This window comes from Panthera pardus, unplaced genomic scaffold (assembly GCF_024362965.1).
Source record: "Panthera pardus isolate Hobbes unplaced genomic scaffold, ASM2436296v1 HiC_scaffold_2, whole genome shotgun sequence".
Lineage (NCBI taxonomy): Eukaryota > Metazoa > Chordata > Mammalia > Carnivora > Felidae > Panthera > Panthera pardus.
Window position 1 is genome coordinate 70,202,672 of NW_026526765.1, and position 20,204 is coordinate 70,222,875.

The 20,204-nt window shown below is 35.7% G+C and overlaps 1 protein-coding gene across 2 annotated transcripts in view; it reads right to left on the minus strand.

Moving 5' to 3' along the window:
* Positions 1-20,204, minus strand: part of FER (FER tyrosine kinase) — a 436,635-nt gene that overhangs the window by 390,474 nt on the left and 25,957 nt on the right. Inside the window, exon 2 of one of the 2 annotated variants that reach the window (XM_019450529.2) lies at positions 19,444-19,589. The exons of the other annotated variant lie outside the window; for it this stretch is intronic. The gene's annotated coding sequence lies outside the window, so the exon portion shown is untranslated. The remainder of the gene's footprint in view (positions 1-19,443; positions 19,590-20,204) is intronic. 2 annotated transcript variants of the gene reach the window in all.

The following is a 20,204-nucleotide window of genomic DNA, read 5'->3' on the forward strand; positions in this document are numbered from 1 at the left end:
AGAACCCTCATACACTGCTGGTGGAAATGTAACCTGGGGCAGTTCCCCAAAGTTAAACATACAGTTATCGTATGATCCAGAAATTCCACTTTTAGGTATATACCCAAGAGGAATGAAAACATATGCCCAGACAAAAACTTGCACATGAATGTTGGAGCAGAATTATTCATAATAGTTACAAAGTGGAAACAATCCAAATATCCATCAACTGCTGAACAGATAAAACATATTATATACACACAACAAAATATTACTAGCAATGAAAAGGAACAAAGTAATGATAAAAGCTACAATATGGATGAACCTTGTAAATATTATGCTAAGTAAAAGAAACACAGACACAAAAGACTGACATACTGTGTGATCTCTTTATATGAAAAGTCTAAAATCCAGACAGCGGGTAGATTAGTTAATAGTTGCCTGGGCTGGCAAACTTGGGAAGAAATGAGGAGTGACTGCCAGCAGGTACTGGCTTTCATTCTGGGGCAATGAAAATGTTCTAAAACTAATTGTGGTGATGGTTGCACAACTCTGTGAACAGAATAAAAACCACTGAATGATACACTTTAAGTGGGTGAATTCTTCAGCATGTGAGTTATATCTCAATAAACTTGCTTTAAAAATCACTGCAGCCTAACTGGTGATGATCTAAAGGTCAGGTCTCAGAAACCTCCCCAAAATATCCTGCTTGTTTGCTATAAATCCCCAAAACTATGATACAATTTATTTTGCTCTCCAGACTCACAAAACTTCAGGCAATGAATCGTCTAGGGCCAGTTAGAAGAAATGAAGAAACACACCTCTTATTTTAGTTTTGGCTCATCCATACCAGAAGTCACTTTCTTGTTAATTCAGCTGAGATCCTCTAAGTTAGACAGAAAAATAAGAACAGATTTATGTGTCTAACCTCAGTGATAACATCTAAAGAGATGATAAAAATGTAGGTTTTCCATATAGAGAACAAATTACGATTTTTCTCCAACTGAAAACTGTCCAGTTTTATGATCTATCAAATAAGCAGAGGGGAGAAAAAGGTTGTGGAAAACTGTGCTTCATCAGCTCCCAAAGCAGCAACCAGAACGCAAAATGGACCTTAACATAATTAAGTCAATACAAAGTAATTGACTTATTCACTTTAATATGGAGTAGCATAATTCCAGTTTTTTCACTTTGGATATAGTTGCTTTAAAATTTTTACTTTGAAGAGCGCCTGGGTAGCTCAGTCGATTGAGCGTCTGACTCTTGGTTTCTTCTCAGGTCATGATTTTGCGGTTTTGTGGGTTCGAGCCACGTGTCAGGTTCTGTGCTAGTAGCATGGAGCCTGCTTACGATTCTCTCTCCCTCTCTCTGCCCCTCCCCCACTCACATTGCCTCTTTCTCTCTCAAATAAATAAAATTAAAAATAAATAAAATAAAATTTTTACTTTGATGTACTATATCTTCACAGAACACAAAAATTCAAAAAGAACATTTTTCTGTCATTTTACCTACAGCTCATCTAAGTCTCAGTGGAAGATACATTCTACCTCATCTCATGGTTTTGCTTTGTTTTGTTTTGTTTTTTTAAGTAATGTCTACACCCAACATAGGATCTCACAATCCTGAGATCCAGAATCGCATCCTCTACTGACTGAGCCAGCCAGGTGCCCTTGTTTTTCTTTTAAGTTTTTAAAATCTAGTTAGTTAACACATAGTATAATATTGGTTTTAGGACAGAATTTAGTGATTCATCACTATATATGTATGTATTATATATATATATATATATATATATATATATATATATATATATATACACACCCTTTTATGATTCATCACTTATATATAATATCCAGTGTTCATCACAAGTGCCTATCACTCACTTAGCCCATCCTCTACCCACCTTCCCTCCGGCAACCCAGTTTATCCTCTATAGTTAACAGCCTCTTATGATTCGCCTCCCCCTCTATTTTCCCCTTACCCTATGTTCATCTTGTTTTGTTTCTTAAATTCTACATATAATTGAAATCATATGGTATCTATCTTTCTCTGATGTACTTATTTCCTGCTGAAATGAACAGGTTCTCATTCTTCCTATTCTATTGGTATTGTCATCATATCTTATTAAAGCCTTGAAGTTGTCACTGAATCATCTGTGTCTCTTTTGTCCCCTAAATTTATTCACCACATCAAGGATCTTTCTTCTTAATTCTCACTGATATTGTCAATTATAGATTCTTGTTTTTCAAGTTATATATTGCTATGACTTATTAATTTGTCTTATGTTTCATTTTATTTTTTTCTCTCTTCAAGGTAATTTTATACCTAGCTTTCAGTTTAAAATCTATTACTATTTCTTTCTCTTTTTATTGCCATCACATACAGATAGAAAAGTACATGAATGACAGGCACTCAGCCTGATGAAATTTCACAGACTGAACATACTTTCATGTAATAACACCAACAAATTAGTACCTTAAAAAAGTCACATTTATGATCATGTTTTTTTGCTCTAAAAAACAATTAATTCAAGGAATTTGGTCCTTATTAGTTTCCTGAACAGTGGAATAGAGATAAATTGACACTGCATCTCCCACTGCTTGCCACATATAGCTTGGTTTTGGAGACATTTTTTTCTTTACCTCATACTCCCTTTTTTGTCCCATACTGCTCCTACTTCTTGAAATACATTTCCCGTTTGACTTTTTATAATCTAAATTCTGGTCATTTTCCAGCCCTATCTCAAATCTTGCCATTTCTAGGAAACTTTGTGGGCTTTGTCCAGCCTTCATTGCTTTTTAAATTTCTCTTCAAAAATTCTTTAATTAGTTAATTAATTTTTTGAATAGGCAATATCAATGTTTACTTAGCACAAAATTCAAATGTATAAAAGCGTATATAATGATAAGTCCTTCTCTCATTCCAGTGCCTCAGCCACTATGTATTCTTTAGGAAATAATTTTGTGCTTAAAAGGAAAATTAATTTCTATCCTTCTTCCTCCTTGTTATAGCATGTAAACACACCAAGTTCTTTATCTCAGTTTTTTCAGTTAGTAGTTTTTAATGATAGGTCCAGAATGATACACAAAAGATTTTCTTAGTTTTTGTTAGGGCTGAATGATATTCCACTGTTGGACACTGAAAAGTTCACATAGACTATGATTTGAGTGGCACTCCCTGGAATTGTTATTATTATCAGGTGCAGCAGCCTTGATTGTAATTAACCTAGTCAGTTCTTTTTGATGGATATTTCTGGTTTCTTTTGTTGTTATCTCAAACACTATTGAAATGAATAGTCTAATATTAATGTCACTTGACATCTTTGGGAAAATTGTAGGATATCATTCCCTTAATTCCTAAAATATTTGTAATCTTTACCAACTTAACCGTTAGACATAGTCTTAATTTATTATGGAATTGTTTTTAAAATTTAAATAAGCCCTTTAAATAAACCTGAAATCAAAGGTTTAGGTAAAATATTAAGGCTAAAGATTCAAATTTGAGAGTCAATTGCTTAAAGGTGATAGATGAAATTCACGGACTGAACATCAACAGAAAAGCAGAGTCAAGGACAAAGGAGGAAGAGAGGTCAAACAAAGGGCAGAGATTAAGTAAGCAAATAAAAGAGGTTTGGCAGAGAAATAGATGCCAGGATGAAAAAGAAGATATTTGCAACACCAAAAGGCAGAGGAAGATGTGAAAACTGCAAAAAAGTCATTAGTGGAATTTGGGGGTAATGTCAGTTTAGTGAAGCAGTACCTCAGAAGCTCCTACCACCAATAACTAATTAAAAGAACAAAACACTGTTTTTAAGAAAAAACAAAAATTTAAACATATCATCAGCAAATAAGGAATACCAACTGTATGCCACAACTTTCACAGCATGGTTTCAAAGAAAAAAAAGAGAAAATTCTGGTGTTCTAGATACTATGGCAATGTGCCCAACACTACCCCAATCTCCAGAAGACATTCTAAGGAATAAGAGTTAACAGAAACCTGAGAATACACAATGAATACTCCAACATGAAAAGAAGCAGGCCAACCCAGGAAAAATTCAAGAAAATATCTAAAGAAAGAAGCCTCTCTGTACCAGGACAGGACCTTAGAAAATGCAGAGAGGGCAGCCTTGGCTTGCCATTTTCTAGGGCTTTGTGAAAAACTGGTGGATGAAATTAAATCCAGGAGTACAGGATAATTAGTGAAATTTCATAAGAGACGATATATCTCAGGTCCCCCAACAAGGCCAAACTCAGCCCCAGCCAATGTTTCCATACCACCTCCATGCTCACACAACAAAGAAACCAAAATTAAAAGTAATACCCAGCTTTCTGGTACAGATAAGATGGCAGAGATCATTTTTCCCAGTTCCACTGGACAAAACACAAGTATAAACACTAGAAACAACACAAGAGACTACCAAAGAAGAACTCTGAAAGGTAGATAGTAGGCAGCCTCCTATACATGCACCCCAATGTTTATGGAGGCGTTTTCAACAACAGCCAAAGTATGGAAAGAGCCCAAATGTCCATCAACTGATGAATGGATAAAGAAGATGCAGTATAGATATATAATGGAATATCACTTGGAGGTCAAAAAGAATGAAATCTCGCCATTTGCAACAACATGGATGGAACAAGAGTATATTGTGCTAAACAAAATAAGTCAGTCAGAGAAAGACAAATATCATAAGATTTCACTCATATGTGGAATTTAGGATACAAAACAGATGAACATCAAAGAAGGGAAGCAAAAATAATATAAAACCAGAGAGGGAGATAAACCATAAGAGATGCTTAAATACAAAGAACAAACTGAGGATTGTTGGAGGGGTGTTGGGTGGGGGGATGGGCTAAATGGGCAAGAAGCATTAAGGAGGACACTTGTTGGGATGAGCACTGGGTGTTATACATAAGGGATGAATCACCAAATTCTATTCCTGAAATCATTATCACAGTATATGTTAACTAACTTGGATTTAAATTAAAAATAATAGGAATGAAAGAAAGAAAGAAAGAAAGAAAGAAAGAAAGAAAGAAAGAAAGAAAGAAAGAAAGAAAAGGCAAGGCAAGGGAGGAAAGGAAGAGGAAGAGGAAGAGGAAGAGGAAGAGGAAGAGGAAGAGGAAGAGAAGAGGAAGAGGAAGGGGAAGGAGGCAGCCTGCTTTGGTCCTAGGACTAGAAGAACAGCATGAAGGCAGTATCTCATGTTCTCCTCACCCAAGAGGAAGTCACCCAGACCCAACTTTTCCCAACCTCCAGTCTAGAAACAAAAGACAGTCCATATTTGTAGGCTAACTCCCCTAGGATCCAATAGGAGTCCCTGTGACAACAAACAGAGAGTCAGGCACCACCAGAAAGAGAAATCATTTATGAGTCTCACCAAAAATAAACAGCCAGGGCAAGCACTCTCCTTACCTGCTAAGCCTGAGAATCCACTTTTCCACCAAGAGAAACTGAATGAGGCAAGAAGAACCAGCAACAGAGACCCAGCTATCAGGTCAGGAAACCTTTGTCCTCACAGGTCTGGGGGTCTCCTTCCGCACCCAGAGACACCAGAACTGGAGAGCAGAACTAACAAAAGGAACCAAGCTGAAGCTGCTGCTCTCCAAGAATTTCTTCCCCTGCCCAGAGACATCAGGACAGCTAGGGGGCACAGTAAGGAAATTCTACCTTAGCCCTTTTCTACCAATAGATACCTAGTAGTTCAACCTAAGAAAAACACCTTCTACTCTGTCAAGCAGCACCAGCAGGAACCAGTGGGAGCCCTAATGATACAAGACAAAGCAAACTAAAATAACAGCACAATGACTCTGAAACTTAACTGTCATTGAAACCACAACCCATAAAAAGAGGCCAAGAGACCTGCATGCTAAACCTAAAGAGGGACTTCCTGTGAAAATAAAACATTGAAACAGACCCCAGAGACTCCTCAAATAATAGATAAAATACCTAAGATTCAATTGAAAATCACCTCTCACACCAAGAACCAAGAAAAATCATAACTTCGATGAGAAAAGACAATCAACTAACGCCAACACTGAGATGAATTAGATGTTGGAATTATGAGAAAAGGGTTTTAAATCAGCCAACTTAAAAATGCTTCATCAATTATAAATTATCCTAAAAACAAATGTAAAAAATTGAAAATCTAGGCAAAGAAACAGAAGTTATAAAAATAACCAGATGGCAACTATAGAGCTAAAAATGCAGAGCAGGAATATAAACCTTACTAGATGCAAGCTCAATAGAAGAGTGGAGATGACAGAGGATACAATCAGTGAATGTAAGCACAGAGCAATAGAATTCAACTAATCCAAAAAAAAACAGAGAAAATGGATGAACAAAAAGAATAAAGCCTTGGGACAATAAGAAAAGATCCAACATTTGTATCATCTGAGCTCTAGAGGAGAGGAGAGAGTGAGGTGGAAAAACTATTCAAACAAATATGTCCATCTTGGGGAATAAGATAGTATAGAGTTACAGAAATCAAGACAGTTGTGATCTTGGTAGAGGATAAACAACAGATCAGTGGAACAGAATAGAGAACCCAGAAAAAGACCCACACAATTATGCTCAACTGCTTCTTGACAAAGATCCAAAAACAATTCAATGGTACTGGAGCAGCTGAATATCTCTACAGGCCAAGAAAAAAAAAGGGAGAGAGGGGGAGAGAGAGAGAGAGAGAGCAAGAGAGAGACAGAGAGAAAACCTTGACCTAACACCTTACACAAAAATTAACTCAAAAGGATTATGAACTTAAATGTAAACAACTGCAACACTGAAGAAAAAAAAAAGAAGGATATCTTTGGAAATCATGATCTAAAAGCTAAGCAAAGTTCTTAGACTTGACAAAAAAAAAAAAACAAAAAAAAACACCACAACGCATAAAGAAAAATCGATAAATTGGGCCTCATCAAAAGTAGAAACTTTTGCTTGTGAAAGCCCATGTGAAAAGGATAAAAAGACAAGCTATAGACTGGGAGAAAATACTTGCGAACAACATATCTGACAGAAGACTAGTATCCAGAATATATAAATATCTCTCAAATTCAACAGTTAACAACAACAATCTGCCTAGGAAATGAACAGGGGTGCTTGGGTGGTCAGTTGCTTAAGTGTCCAACTCTTGATTTCAGCTCAGGATGAACCATGATCTCATGGATCTCATGTGCTGACAACAGAGAGCCTGCTTGGGATTCTCTCTCCCTCTCTCTCTGCCCCTCCCACACGCTCTCTCTCTCTTTCTCTCTCAGCCTCTCTCTCAAAATAAATAAACTAAGAAAAAAAAAGAAAAAAGAAAATAAACAAAAGACATATACAAGCATTTCACAGAAAAGGACATAAAAATGGCAAATAAGCACATGAAAAGATATTCAACATAATTAGCCAACAGGAAAATACAATGAAAACTACAATGAGAGGGGCGCCTGGGTGGCTCAGTGGTAAAGCATATGACTCTTGATGTCAGGGTCATGAGTTCAAGCCCCATGCTGGACATAAAGCCTATTAAAAAATAAATTAAATAAAATTATTTTTTAAAAAAATTACAATGAGATATCACTACACACTTATCAGAACGACTAAAATAAAATATAATGACAAGACCAAATGATTGTGGGGATATGAAAAAACGGGATCACTCATTTGTTGCTGGTCAGAAGACAAAATGGTACAGCCAACTCTAGTTTCTGATAAAACTAAACATTAACTATACTATGACCCAGCAATTGTACCCTTGGACATTTATGCCAAAGAAATGAATACATATCTTCACACAAAAACTTGTACACAAATGCTCACAGAAGATTTATTTATAATAGCCAAAAACAGGAATCAGCCCAGAGTTCCTTCAACAAGTGAAAACATACCATGGAATACTACCCACAGTAAAAACTATCCACAGAGGCCACCACTTGGATCAATCTCCAAGAACCCTACTAAATGAAAAAAGCTAATCCCAAAAAGTTCCATTTATCTAACATTCTTGAAATGAAAAAATTCTGGAAAAAGTACAGAGTAGGAGTTGCTTGGATTTATGGCTTGCAGAACAGAGTAGGGAAGTGAGTGTGGTCATAAAAGGGGAACACAAGGGATTCTATCAATGTTGGAACTATTTGGTACTTTGATGGTAGTAGTGGATGCATGAATCTAGACTAGTAATAAAATTTTATAGAACTTAATATACACACAACAAATGAGTACAATCAAAACTGACTACAGTTAAAAATCCTATTTCTATGAATAGGATTAGTGGAATGTGTCAATGTTAATACTCTGGTTGTCACTTTATACATAGTTTTGCAAAATGCTACCATTGGGGAAAACTGGACAGAATGTACAAGGGATTATTATTTCATATAACTTCATGTTAATATACAATTACCTCAATAGAAATTCCAATATTTAGAAAAGTAATGCTCAGATCTCAAACTATAGGTTGGAGGAAGAACAAGATGGAGAGGGCATCACACATTTAGCTACATTCTTCCAGAATAAGACAGAGCTGCCTAAGTTAACCTTGAGGAAGGTGAAAAAAATCTCAAGCAAAGCCTATGGTTATGCTGTAGCCAAAAATTACAGAGAGAGACAGAGACAGAGGGTGGGGTCAGGTGGGTGGTTACTTTATAGACTGATTTGTAATGTAAGTTCCAACTGGCCAGGGAAGTACTCTGCTCTGTTCCCCCACTGTATCTCCAGTGCTTAAAACTGTGCCTTGCATATTATTGCATAAAAATATCTTAAAAGAATTAGGTGGTTGAGGCTACACAGCATTGTACTAAGTAGTCCCTACTTTACAGTCTTCATTCTTTAGGATACTTAATAATACTAGGTATTAATTTTACAACCCTAACCTACAGGTTCAATTTCAAACTCCTTTGCCTGGTAATCAAAGCTGGCCCCAGACAACGTTCTACCCTCAGCAACGATACAACTTCTTACTACTATGATTCCTTAAAAGTCTCTGTGCCTTTGCAGATGTTCCTTCAGTCTAAATGCTTTTCCTCCCTCATGTGCCTGGAGAATTATCCACAACTAAACTTTAAAGTAGTATTCTCTGTGAAGGCTTCTCTGACTATCCCCACAACCACAACCATCCAGGCTGACTTAGTGTTTCCTTTTCTCAGATCTCAGGGTTCATGTATGTATCTGTGATGAATATAACACTTCTCATGGTATATGTTAGCTATTTGTTGAAATATATTTCTCCCATTAAATTATGAGCTACATGGAAATAAGAATATCACATATTTTTCATCCTTATATCATTGGGGCTTAAGTTACTACCTAGAATACAGTAGGCATTCAATTTATTGCAAATAATTATAAGAATTAACATATTTTTTAGATTTGTAAATGAAATTTTAAAATAAGAGTATCTAGGGGCGCCTGGGTGGTGTAGTTGGTTAAGCGTCCGACTTCAGCCAGGTCACGATCTCGCGGTCCGTGAGTTCGAGCCCCGCGTCAGGCTCTGGGCTGATGGCTCGGAGCCTGGAGCCTGTTTCCGATTCTGTGTCTCCCTCTCTCTCTGCCCCTCCCCCGTTCATGCTCTGTCTCTCTCTGTCCCAAAAATAAAAAACGTTGAAAAAAAAATTTAAAAAAAATAAAATAAAATAAGAGTATCTATAATTTAGAGAGTAAGTACAAATCAGACAGGAACAGAATATTATACAAAAGTACATGCATGTTATTAGCAAAGATGTCTACTTTTAAATAGCATCTTTTAAAAAAATGAAAGTAATAGGGGCACCTGGATGGCTCAGTGGGTTGAGTGGCCGACTCTTGATTTGGCTCAGGTCATGATCTCAAGGTTTGTGGGTTCTAACCCCACATCAGGCTCTGCGCTCACAGCTCAAGCCTGCTCGGATCTTCTGTCTCCTTCTCTCTGCCCCTCCCCCACTTGCATGCATGCTCGCTCTCTCTCTCTCTCAAAAATAAATGAATATTTTAAAAATTTTTAATTAAAAGTGAGAGTAATGAAACTAATAAACTATTGAATAGGTTTATTTAAATCTGTTTTATTCAGCTTGTTATTGAGAATCAAGTGAGTTACGTTGACTTTTCAATTCACCTTAGTTATTAAACACTTTAAAACAACTATTAAAAATTGCTATATTTTCAAATATTAGAATTCATGTTGTAGTAAAGAAATCTATACATACTTTTAAACAAAAATGGAAGTTATTAAATAGCAAAATATAAAACAGATAACTAGTTACCTTGGTAGGATAATAGAATTCCCAAGTTATTTCTTGTAAGTACAAGGGTATATCCAAGTATTTGTTCTAAAACTTCTCCTGTTTTTCAACTTTTGGCTCCACAACTGGCAATGTTTACATTCTCCGAGTATACAGATGGAAATATGATTTTTATATAGCATACAGAAAGTTTAATCTGTACTGAATATTCTCCTTCAAGTAAGGGCAGCTTATTTTAACAGAGATGATGTCTTCTGGTCAAAAATATTTATTGAATTATTTTCTTTATTTTAACATTGATGAAGAGATTCAAATATACCAAGAAGGTATGCTAATTTTTAAAAATCTGCAAATAAGTAAATAACTGTGTAATAGAAATAGGAAATATTTCATTCGTTCTCCAAGAGATATTTTCACAAGTAGGCAAGAAATTCAACAGTTTGAATTTATAATCCACAACTAATAAAACCAATCAAAATCAGTATATGGTTCAAATTACTTTATCAGAATATGTTTATTCATTAATAAAAAACTATCAAATCATTAATCAGTTAAAGTACAAATATAATTACCTAATGGTATTTCTTACCTTTCATATGCATCAATACTGACAAAAGTCGGAAACAGTAACTATTTGAACAAAATATTAAGCTGTCGGCAGCAAGACAGAAAGTCACAAAAAGCCAATTTTGCAAGTAAGAAACAGGATTATAAAAAGCAAAAAAACTGACCTCATGTGAATACAAAGTGAGGTGTTTTTTTCATAAGCATTAAACAGTCAGGAATGAATAGTCACCAAAGTGTAACTATGAAGACAATGTTATTCATTACCAGTTAATATATGCTGACCTTGGCCATCTTACAGAGTCAGTATTTAAAGCACCTCTTATGCTTTATTTGAAAGTGGTGTTTTTAGCTTAATTTAAAATAAAAATTAATTCACCAGAAACAGCACTGGATTGTCCAGACAGCCTCCTGGAACAACATTATTGGATGATACTATTCCACTGAGAAAGAACATCGTACAAGTCCATAAACAAATGAACAATATGCATGTTTTTAAAAGAACTGTTGTTTAATTTTAAAAATGTATTTGAAGTAATTATTTGGGGAGAACAGAATTATTAACAGAATTTTTATTCTTTCTTTTAAAGTATTAATATAAATCAACAACCATTTATTGAATAAACATGGGCGAGAAAGCATTAGGGTACAAAGATAAATAAATTCTGGATTACTGCCTTCAAACAATTTACAGTGTATTAAGAATAAACAGACTTATTCAACATAGTATTGGAAGTCTTAGCCTCTGCAATCAGATAACACAAAGAAATAAAAGGCATCCAAATCAGCCAGGAGGAGGTCAAACTTTCACTCTTTGCAAATGACATGATACTCTATATGGAAAACCCAAAAGATTCCACCAAAAAACTGCAAGAATTGATTCATGAATTCAGCAAAGTTGCAGGATATAAAATCAATGCACAGAAATCAGTTGCATCTTTATACACCAACAATGAAGTTACACCAACAACAAATGTTGTTGAGGATGCGGAGAAAGAGGATCTCTTTTTCATTGTTGGTGGCAATGCAAGCTGGTACAGCCACTCTGGAAAACAGTATGGAGGTTCTTCAAGAAACTAAAAATAGACCTATTCTATGACCCAGCAATTGCACTACTAGGCATTTATCCACAGGATACAGGTGTGCTGTTTCAAAGGGACACATTCACCCCCATGTTTATAGCAGCACTATCAACAATAACCAAAGTAGGGAAAGAGCCCAAATGCCCATCGATGGGTGAATGGATAAAGAAGATATGATATGTATATATATCATATATATATATGAAATCTTGCCATTTGCAACTATATGGATGGAACTGGTGGGTATTATGCTAAGTGAAATTAGTCAGTCAGAGAAAGACAAGTATCATATGACTTCACTCATATGAGGACTGTAAGATACAAAACAGATGAACATAAGGGAAGGGAAGCAAAAATAATATAAAAACAGGGAAGGGGACAAAACAGAAGAGACTCAAATATGAAGAAGAAACTGAGGGTTACGGGAGGGATTATAAGAGGGGGGATGGGCTAAATGGGTAAGGGGCACTAAGGAATCTACACTTGAAATAATTGTTGCACTATATGCTAACTAATTTGGATGTAAATTTAAAAAAATAATAAAATGTTTGCTGAATTAAAAAAAAAGAACATGTGACAATACATACACATGTATCACATAATGTACCTTAAACGCACTATGTTATATGTTAAATGACAATGTTATATAGGTCAGTTATACCTCAAGGAAGCTGGTAAAATAATTTTTAATTAAAAACAAAAGAATGTCTCCAACAAGCCTTGAGGGGTATTTAAGAAAAGAGCACAGATACATGTATCTATCTGCAAACATGTATGCAGGAGGCAACTTTGAAAACAGATAGTTCTGGGTGGAAATGTTAACTGTACCATTTAATAGCGGTGTAACTGCATTTTAATTAATCTCCTAGAAACTCAGTTTTCTTATCTTTAAAATGGGGATAGTGATACCTACTTTGCAGGGTTGTTACGAAGCTTAGATGAGATAAAGTATATAATGTGCCTGGCTTCAGAGAGACTTATTAAAAAGCAGTTACTAATAAAGCATGAGAGAGAGAAGGAGAGCACCCCCACAAGATAGAACATGAAGAGCAAGTGATGAAGCAGAGTTATTCTCCAAGAAGAAGTTTAAACATAAGTAAAGTGACAGGCAGGAAAATAAGGGACATGTTTATGAAACATTGCTAATCTGAAGGAAAAGAGGGAACAAAGGTTAAAAAGTTTATGTATATACATAAACTTAATACAATTAAGTATAGCCACATTGCATACTACCTTGTATGGCCTAAATTCTAGAAATGTAACCATTATCTAGATACCTCTTAACCTTTAAACTCTTACTAGGTGATCAATTATTATAAAAGAGCTCAGTGTTCAAATTAAAGCCAAACAATCTTTTTCTCTTCAAAGACAGCAGCAATACAGGAGAAGTCAAAATAATTTCAAAATCCGTATGTGTACTTTCAAATAGGTTCATTAAAGGCATACCATAGCAGAATGGCATCTATTAAAGTTTCATCAGTTATAGTTGAAATGAACTAAGCCAAAGCCAGACAGCCTCTCAGAGAACCCAGATTAAGCTAACCCTGCACCACTGTTTAGAACATGGAAGGAAGAAAAAAAAAGAACATGGAGGAAAATCAGTTCCATTTTTGGCTTCTTTGTATAATTCAATCTTTTCCCAAAAGGCAAGGCCCAATCCCCACTCCTCCTCTATCCTTTCTCTATAGTCATATCTTCCCAAATTATTTTTCTAGAATTCCATTCGGTTTGTAAATAAACTCCTAAATCTGTACACTTCAACTGCTTACCCTATTTGAAATCTGGCTCCCCAAAAATATAGTGTTCACAGGTGGAGGCTACCCTCTCCCTACATTCCACCACCCATATCCATGGGAATTGGGTGGGGGAGGGGCGATAGTGAAAGGATGGGTAACATTATCCTGATTCTTTAGTGCCATTTCCAAATCATTGCTCTTCTAATCTCATTCAAAATTTTCTTCTCCTTATTCAGCTTTACCCCATCTAGCTTTGTTGTCTCCAAATCTTCCTTTCAATCTCCACTTGTCCCCCAATGTTATCCTCTAACCCAACTCTTATCTTCATCCATGGAGATTCTAACCTCTATAGTCTTTCTCTTCTCCAAAGATCCATTCAATCCAGCTTCATTCCAACCATCCACCGCTATTGCCCATAGCCTAAATCCAAAACAGTTTCATCTCTGCAATGGTAAACTGTAATATTCTAGTTCTAGGCCATAAGCTACTATTCATCATTTTTTTGGTACTATTAACTCTTACTATACCTATTCTTCAATCTCAGAGAGATCTCCAGCTGAATTCCCTAATATTGATCAGGACACCCTATATTCTCTCTCTTTAAGGGTGATGCCACTTATTACCCAGAACTAGGGTATTTTTAAGAGTACAATGGCATACTACTCTTTATTATTCTGTGACAACAGATATAAACCTGGACTGTCCCAACACCAAGGCATGAAACCCCCTAACTTCTTTCCCTACACATATTAAATCAAATGACTTCCCCTGATTTTCTTACTATTGCATTTGTCCTAACAACCTCCAGCTCTGATTCAATTCTCCTTCATTTCCCCTAGTCATTTTTTTTCAATGTTTATTTATTTTTTTTGAGAGAGACAGAGACAGAATGTGAGTGGGTTAGGGGCAGAGAGAGAGGGAGACACAGAATCCGAAGCAGGCTCCAGGCTCCGAGCCATCACCACAGAGCCCAAAGCGGGGCTCGAACCCACAAGCTGTGAGATCATGACCTGAGCCGAAGTCGGACGCTCAACCGACTGAGCCACCCAGGCGTCCCATCCCTTAGCCATTTCTTTAAAAAGCTTAGCTAACTCTTACCAGTACTTCAGGAGTATGTTCATATTGCCACCTCCAGGCAGGTTTCTTGGCCTCTGCTCTTTGTTATCAAAGAGCAGTAATGACAGTGTGTCCTATTCATGGTTACATCTTCGTGTACTCAATAAATCTTAAAGTTTTACTTTCTTATGTGCTAATTCTATAATGCATAATATGAAAAATGATTACTTTTATAATTTAATATAGGTTAAATAAGTAAAAAACTACTTCTAAATTAACAGCAATTAAACTAATAAAACTTAGCAGGCATTTTTCTTATTCTAAGTTCCCTAAATGTTAACATTCAATTACTCTGATTTTAGGCTACTATCCTCTGCTAGTGTTTCCATCCTCCTAAATATCCAATAACTTTTGGAATTATATGGAGCATAGGTAAAAACTAAAGGATAAGGAGGAAAAGCAAATATCAGAACATGGGCATCAGTGATTTTATTTGTAAAACTATACAAACATAAATATGTGTGTTTTAAAATATATATATTTTTTTGAAAGTCCAACTTGATGTACATCAAACTGTTAACATTAGCTACTTGTGAAGAGTGAGACCCGGAATAGTAAGATGAATGTCACTTTGTATTTTATGTATTTCTAGTGTGTATTTTTATCATAAGCATGTATTCATTTTATAATATAAACACATATAAGGAAAAGGAAAGATTTCCCAACAAACTTTTTAAGACTGAATATTAAGAACGTAAAAATCAAACTCACAGATGGAATGCTTAATATTAGAAAATATTTCTCTTTTAAATATACTTATTTTATTTAGAAAATGACAAAGGTGCTTACATCATGCTAGCTACTTCTCTGAAAAAGAACCCAATTGTATTCCCACTCATGGAATGCTCTGGTTTCATCTCTGGTCCTTCTCCCAGACTCCTCTGAACCAATTCCTGCTCTAACTGAGCACCTCAACAATGAATCGATCAAACCAGATCCCACCATTACTGTGGTTCCCCAGCACAGGAATCTGTCTTTTTGCACTAGGTCTTAGTAAAAGTCTTTCTTTCTTTCATCCATCCATCCATCCATCCATCCAGTAAGTATTCATTCAATGTCTACAATATGCCAGGTACTGAGTAAAGTCCTGAGTACACATAGATTTAAAAAAACAAAAAATACTGGTCACAGACTCCGGGAGCTTATCAGAGGAAAAGCAGTTCTAACACATAGCAATAACTATAAGGAATCCCTGTGCAAAGTGTAGTAAAAGCATAGAACTATAATCCAAGCCTGGCTGGAACAAAATGAAGAAAAAACCTACACAGATCTCCCTAAACCACCTTGAGTAGTCCCTTCCTCCTTGACACTTTCTTCTTTCCTCTCAACTGTAAAATGTCACTCTCCCCTCTTTAAAAATGCTGCTTAATATTTACCTCCCACTGCTCCCCCCCACCAAAATACCACTTGTTCCTAAATGCCATTTAACGCTTAAAAAAAACAACCAAATCTGTAAAACTCAAAAACAAGCAAGGAAAGAAGAACACTTTCTACATAAGTACCAGAGAGAGCAGGTACTTCAATCCTTTCTCACTGTGCAGAGCTCTGGTCGTCTCTACTAATGTGCTTATTTATCATTTGCATTCTAATCTGCTTCCCACTTGAAACTGTGCATTTTTCCAAGACAAAATCTTAGCCTGCTACTGCTTTATAATGTATCATGATAATATCCATGGCGACTAGATATACATCCCTAGGTTAGAAGGTGGGGGTGGGTAATGGTGGGAAGTAGAGGAATTTCTTCAGAATTATGATTTGTTGTTTTGTTTCAGATTTCTGTTGTTTTAAATGAATTTCAATCGCTGACTGGGGCCACTGGATCAAATACAACGTAAATTTCCTCCTTGTCTACTTAAGGTTGGGATGATGGTTTAAAAAAAAAAAAAAAAGGCTTGGAATAAACAATTTTATCTCCAGCAACCTCAGAGAACTGGAAGGAAAGAAGCAAACTGCAAATAAGTTTTAGATGAATAATGTTCTAAGAAACTAGGCAATTCCCTAGAGAGACATTAAGTATATACACACACTATATCTCTTAAAGAAAACATGGATCAAGAAAAACAAAAAAGAGGGACTGTTCAAAATTAAAAGAGAATAAAGAATCAAATGCAATGCATGAAACCTGATTGAATCCTAGATTCATAAATTTAGGAAAAAGTTTTAGGGACAAGTGGGGATATCTGAATAAGGACCATTATATTAAACATATTTTTAAATAATGTTAACTTTCTCATTTGTGATATTGATATTATGAACATGCAAGAAATTATCCACGTTCCCATGTAAGATACGCATACTAAAAACTGTATATTATAATCTCTCCAGTACAGTTTCAAATGATTTTAAAAATATATAATATATAAAGAGAGAAAAAGTGGCAAAATTTCAACAGTGAGTGAATATATAAGAAAGGTAATATGGGTGCACACTGCCTATATCTTCCACTGTTCTACAGCACTCAACATTTTCATTATGAAATGCTGAAGGAACAGGAAGATAGCATGAGGGGAGGCCAGCTGGACTGAAACATAAGGAGTATAAGCAGCACTGGTCTCAGCAAATGTGAAAACCAGCTGTGTGATCGTGGGCAGGTCACAGAACCTCTCCAGGTCTCCGCTGAAAGAGGAGGAAGTAGATGATCTTTAAGATCCTTCCATCTACATATTTCCCTTATTCTACAACTCTTCTCAGCTCTAGAACTCAAAGGGTAACCATATGCAAAGTAGAAAACCTCAATGGTCTACTGTAAGGATAAAATAAAGTATTTAAAACAGCTAGCCAAAAGCCTGTCACATAAAACACAAACAATAAATAGTAATTCCTCTCTTTCAAAATATATTAAAAAGTCTTTACAAAAAACAAAAAAGACTGAACTACTAATAAAAGAAATAAAATAAAAACAAAAACAAAAACTCATATAAATTAAATTTCAGGGGAAAAAGCAAAACAAAGTATTAAGCAGTACATATTACAAATTTGCCAGATGGTTTTATTTCCAGCACTAACATTATTTCTAACATTACAATTAATTTCCCTTTCAGTGAAAGAAACAATCTTTGACATAATGGTAAAGATAGTTATCTAAAAGATTTCTGGACAAGATGCCAGCATCCACCCAGTTGCTCAAAACCCAAAAATCTTGGAGTCATCTTCAGAATGTTCTGTTTCCACACCCAAATTATTCAAAGTCCCATACATTCCGATTCAGATCCATTTCAAATCCATCCATCTCTCTGTCTCATGCTGCTAGCACCTTATCAGGCCACTACTATTCACCTCAGCAACTAAAACTGCCACCTTTCACTTTCACCAGGCCGGCCCATTCCTCACACAGCAGCTCAAACGATGATATCATTTAAAATAAAATACAAACTTCTTTCCAAACCCTTCAAAGCCCTGCATATTTCTATAACCTCTTCCTACCCATCTCTGCCTCCCTCACTAATTCAGCCACACTGGGGTTTTTTCTGTTCCTCAAACTCACCAATTCTCCTGCTCCAAAGTCTTTGTACCCACTAATCCCTTATTCCCTCCATCACCTCCAGCTTTACTGAGATATTATTGACATATAACATGTAAGTTGAAGGTGTACAATGTGATGATTAGATATATGTATAAAGTCCAAAATAATTGCCACAATAAAGTTAGTTAACATCTCCATCTCTTCACATAATTATGAGTGTGTGTATGTGTATGTGTGTGTGTGTGTGTGTGTGTGTGTGTGTGTGGTGTGGTGATAACATTTAAGACCGACTCTCTTAACAAATTCCAAGCATATAATACAGTACTGTTAATTATACTCACCATGTTGTACATTATATCCCCAGATATTATTTATCTTATAGCTGAGAGTTTGTACCATTTGACCAGCATCTCCCCATTGTCCCTATTCCTCAGCTCTTGGCAACCACCATTCTAACTCTATTTCTATGAGTTTAGGCTTTTTAAGATTTCACATATAAGTGAGAACATACCATATTTCCTTTCTCTGCCTGACATTTCACTTCGCTATTCTTTCTCATGAGAATGCTTTCCACATCAAAAACACCATACACATACACACACATCACCTACTCTGGAAATAGCTCCTTCTCATATACAGGTGAATCTTAAATATCAACTCCTTTTGTGACCACCCTATCTAAGGCAGCTCCTACTTCCTTATCTCCAAATTATCTGATTTTTGCTTTCCTTCAAAAAAGTGTATTACAATTAATTTTTATTTTGTCAGTTCATTTTTAAGCCTGTCCCCACTCCTTTAAAATATAAGCTATAAGGATGGAATATGCAGCTTATTCATCATCATACCCACAGAAGCAGCAACCTGTCTACTACTTAACAGAAGCCTGTCAATGTACATCAAACAAATGAATGAAATAATAAATGAATATAGGACTGTGTTAAACAATGGAATTAATAATGCTATTAATGGAAATACAGAAACCAGAAGGAAGAGCAACTGTTTGAGAAGAAAATAAGATATATTGAGCTTGGTGCCAGGTGCTTGAAAATATAGGACTAGTGGACATACAGGCTGCAAAAAGATATAGACTGGGATTCTGCTGATTGTAAATGTTAGTTGAAAAAAATAATAATTACATCACAAATGAGATAAAATTCTGTAGGATAAATGACAAGCAAAAAACAACATAAATATAAAATGATTGCCTAGGTACAATAATCTAACACAAATACTACAAAATCAAGACAAGTCAAAACTGTTTCACAGTTTCAGTTTTTAGCAATTCACTAAGAAGAGTAAAGTACTCCTACCTTACTACTATTCATTGCTGGTCATATCTTAGCTAAAGTAGCAGGTCCATGTTGAAGGATTACACATTAGGGATGAGGAACACACTTGAGAAAATGTGCAGTGAAGTCTCACGGGAATGACCATAAGTCTGGCCAGAAAACATGAGCTGCAAGAAGAAATTCAAGGAGTCAGAAATGTTAACTACAGAGAAAAAGGTAAAAATGTACACATAGAGTATAGTAGGCTACTATTGGAATTTAATTGTGACAGTGTATCAGAGTCACCACATTAAGAATGCTATACTTACCTAGCTTATCTGCCCTGTTTACTCTCTCCCCTTTCCATAACTTTTTCAATGAGTAACACCTTACTTTCTCCTATAACCTATTCCCTCAGTTTTCAATAGGTAATTCATGTTTTTCTCCATTTTTACAGCATAAAACTAATTTCAAGTTTGAAGCATGTCAAAAGAAGCAAGTAATCACATTTCTTAAAATACTATTACAACCTAGGGGCACCTGGGTGGCTCAGTTGGTTGAGCTTCCAACTCTTGATTTCAGCTCAGGTCATGATCTCATGGTTCATGAGATAGAGCCCCATGTCGGGCTCTGTGCTGATGGCAACGTGCCTGCTTGGACTGCCTCTCTCCCACGCTCTCTACCCCTCTCCTGTCTCTCTCAAAAATAAACAAACATTTTAAAATATATTCTATTACAGCCTAAAGAAGTAATTAATGATGTAAGAAAAACTCTCAAAAGCTGGGAAGGTTTAGGAAAGATTC